The following is a 3,541-nucleotide window of genomic DNA, read 5'->3' as shown; positions in this document are numbered from 1 at the left end:
AGGCCCAAAGGTCTTAGACGAGAACTCTTGCTGCGAAGACAGGTCACACAGGATTGTACGTAACTGGCCACGTCATGGCGCATCACTGGCCAATAAAAGTGCCTCTGTAGAAATTCCAATGTGCCCTTAACACCTCGATGACCCGCCAACTTGGAGTCGTGACACCATTTTAACGCCAATCTCCGAAATTCTGAAGTGGGTAAATACAGTTTTCCTTTCACAAAGTAGAGTCCTTCCTTGATTTCATAGACGGGGTCTTGTGGGTGACACTCCGACTCAAAACCCCCCTTTGAAGCTTCTTTCACTTGTCTCAAGAAAGCGGACAGAACACCTATTCTCCTCGTCAAGGGGAACATAAGATCCGGCGTCCTGTCGGATTCGGTCACATAGTCTCCTCTGCGAGACAAAGCATCCGCGACTATATTCTGTGGCCCTGGGATGTAGGTAATGTTGAAATCGAACTGGGCAAAGAAGTGAGCCCAGTGGGCCTGTCTTGTGTTGTAGCACTCGAACTGTCGCAGAACTTGTAGATTTCTGTGATCTGTTCTGATGGAGAATGGGTGTTTACCTCCTTGTAGGAGATGACGCCACTCTAAACAGGCTGACTTCATGGCCAATAATTCACGCTCTATGACTGAGTAGTTCCTTTGGCTGTCATTTAGTGTCTTGGAAAAATAGGAGACTGGATGTTCCTCACCTAGGTGTTCCTGCAAAAGGACTGCCCCCATAGCTGATGAAGATGCATCCGTTTCGACGATGAACGGCCGGTCTTGATCTGGATGCTGAAGGATGGGGGAGGTACAGAAGGCTTCCTTGAGACTGTGGAAGCAATCCTCAGCTTCGCTGGACCAAAAGAATGGTTTGGAGCTCTTCTTAAGTAGCGTGGTGATGGGTACCATCCGGTGGGAAAAGTTGGATATAAATTTCCGGTAAAAGTTTGCCAGACCTAAAAACCTTTGTACCTCCTTGATGGATCTAGGTGAAGGCCATTCCAAAATGGCAGAAACTTTGCGGGGATCCATGGCGACACCCTGACTTGATAATATGAAACCCAAATATGGGATAGATGTTGCAGAAAAAACACACTTGTCTATCTTGACTGAGAGGTGATTTTCTCTTAGTCTCTGGAAGACCTCTTTGACATGGACAACATGTTCCTCCGGCGTTCTTGAATAAACCAGTATGTCATCGAGATAGACAATCGTGGTCTGACACAGCAGGTCCGAAAAAAGCCGGTCCATAAAGCGCTGGAACACAGATGGGGCATTCACAAGGCCAAAGGGCATCACTTGGTATTCGTACAACCCATAAGGGGTCCTAAATGCGGTTTTCCATTCATCCCCTTGGTGGATCCGGAGGAGATGGTATGCATTCCGAAGGTCCAATTTTGTGAAGATTGTGGCTCCATGAACAGCTTGAATAATTTCGGTGATAAGAGGCATGGGATATCTGTCCTTTATGGTCACCTTGTTTAGACCCCTGTAGTCAATACAGGGTCTCAGTTCTTGTGTGTCCTTCTTCGGGATGAAAAACAGTGATGCTCCAGCTGGTGACTTTGAAGGTCTTATAAGTCCGTTGGCCAGGTTGTTATCCAAATATTCCCAGAGGAAGTGTTTTTCTCTGAGGGATAAAGGGTACATCCTACCAAACGGTACCAGTGCATCAGGAACAAGATCCAGACAACAGTCTTCTGGTCTGTGTGGAGGAAGATCACTAGGCGTCTTTTCTGTTACTACCTCTGTATATTCTTGTAGATGGCGTGGAAGACAATGGATGAGTCTGGAGTCGTAAACATTGGTAGTTTGTACTGTCTCAAACTTTGGTTCAGGCAGACATTCGGATCTACAAAAGGTGGACTGAAAACAGAGTACGTTCTTTGCCCAATCAATGTGAGGGTTGTGCTTTCGTAGCCAGCTTATCCCTAGTATGATAGGAAAGTGGGCTGCTCGGATTATGTCAAACGAGATCCTTTCGGTATGTTGCTGGATACATAGTTGTAATTCCTCAGTGGTATGCGTGATCATGCCGGAAATCAAAGGTTCCCCATCCACTCCTTCGACTTTCTGATCCTCCTGTTTGGCCAGACGAGTTATACCTTTTTGCTTAGCCCACAAGGTATCTATGAAGTTGCCGGCAGCACCACAGTCTAGTAAAGCCTGAGTTGGGACTTCGGTCCTGCCTACAGTAAGGGTGACTGACAGAACCATCAACCTTGAATCCTCTAGTAAACCAGAAGAGGCTATTGACAAAGTTGCATAAGGACTAGGAATGGCCCCTCGGGAGTGCGTCCCCATACTTACGGAGGGCGCTCGTTTCCCGAACGCCTCGGAGGAGCGTTAGGACAGTTCCGTAACAGATGGTTAGAGGCTCCACAATACATGCACATGTTGCCATCCCGTCGTCTCTTCCATTCTTCCGGGGTGAGTGGTGCACGAGCAGTACCGATCTGCATCGGTTCTTCTTTGCCTTGGCGTGAAGGTGGTTGAGAAGATGGTATCTGGGCTTCTAAGGGAGGGAGACTGTAGAGTTTGTTCTTCTTTCTTTCTGACCGTCGTTCCGAGAGTCGGAAATCGATCCGAAGAGCGGCCGTGATGAGATCTGAAAAGGAGGATGGACGGTCGATACGAGCTAGTTCGTCCTTGAGTTCCTCTCTCAACCCTCGACGGAAGATGGTATATTGGGCTTGTTCCTGCCAGCCAGCTTCGGCGGCTATCTGTTTGAACGTAGTGATATAGGAGAGAAGATCGGTGTTTCCTTGGCGGATATCCAAGAGGTCCTCCGAGGCCATAAAAGCACTTTCTGTGCGTAGAAATGTTTGCTGCAGCAGGGTCTTGAAATCATTGTAGTTCTGTAGCACAGGATCTGACTGATTAACCAAAGGGGTGGCCCACGCCAGGGCATTACCTGTCATATGGGTAATCATGAATCCTACTTTGGTATGATCTGATGTGAAGGTCTGCGGACGGAAGGAAAAGTGAAGATTGCAGGCATCTAAGAACTCCTTGACTCGTTTCGGTGATCCATCAAACTTGCCTGAAACCAAAGGGTATGAAGGTAGGTCTGCAGAGGGTCGCTCCCGTTCATTCATTCTTAGTTGTAATGCTGCGTTGGTTGTCTTAAGATTCTGGACCTCCATATTAAGGTTTTGGACTGCGGCTACTAGTTCCTGAACTTGTTGGGGGGTAGCCATCTCAGTTTCTTGTTGGCGTTGCAAACTGTCACGATTGTCGGTTATGTCTTCTTCTTCTGATGAGATGACAAGTTCTCCCCCTTCCCCCAACTCCTCACCTTCCTCTTTCTGCTTAATCCTTCCGTCCTTATGTCGTGGAGGCTTCTCTTTTTTCTTGTGAAGATAAGGACGCCCTCGATAGGATGCCACCGTGCCACTAAGATAGGGGCAACGGGGGTTATCCTACCGAGAACGCCTCACAGGGGGAAAAAAGCCGGAAGGCACAAAAAACCCCTGAACGTAGTATTGCAAGTGGAGGATCCCAGAAGATGAGTTAGCTGAAGAGAGTGCAATCCGATGAGCAGGCACCGA

Source organism: Ambystoma mexicanum, chromosome 6q, assembly GCF_040938575.1.
Source record: "Ambystoma mexicanum isolate Mex_15411 chromosome 6q, UKY_AmexF1_1, whole genome shotgun sequence".
In the NCBI taxonomy this organism is placed as follows: domain Eukaryota; kingdom Metazoa; phylum Chordata; class Amphibia; order Caudata; family Ambystomatidae; genus Ambystoma; species Ambystoma mexicanum.
Note: the sequence above shows the minus strand (reverse complement) of the source record.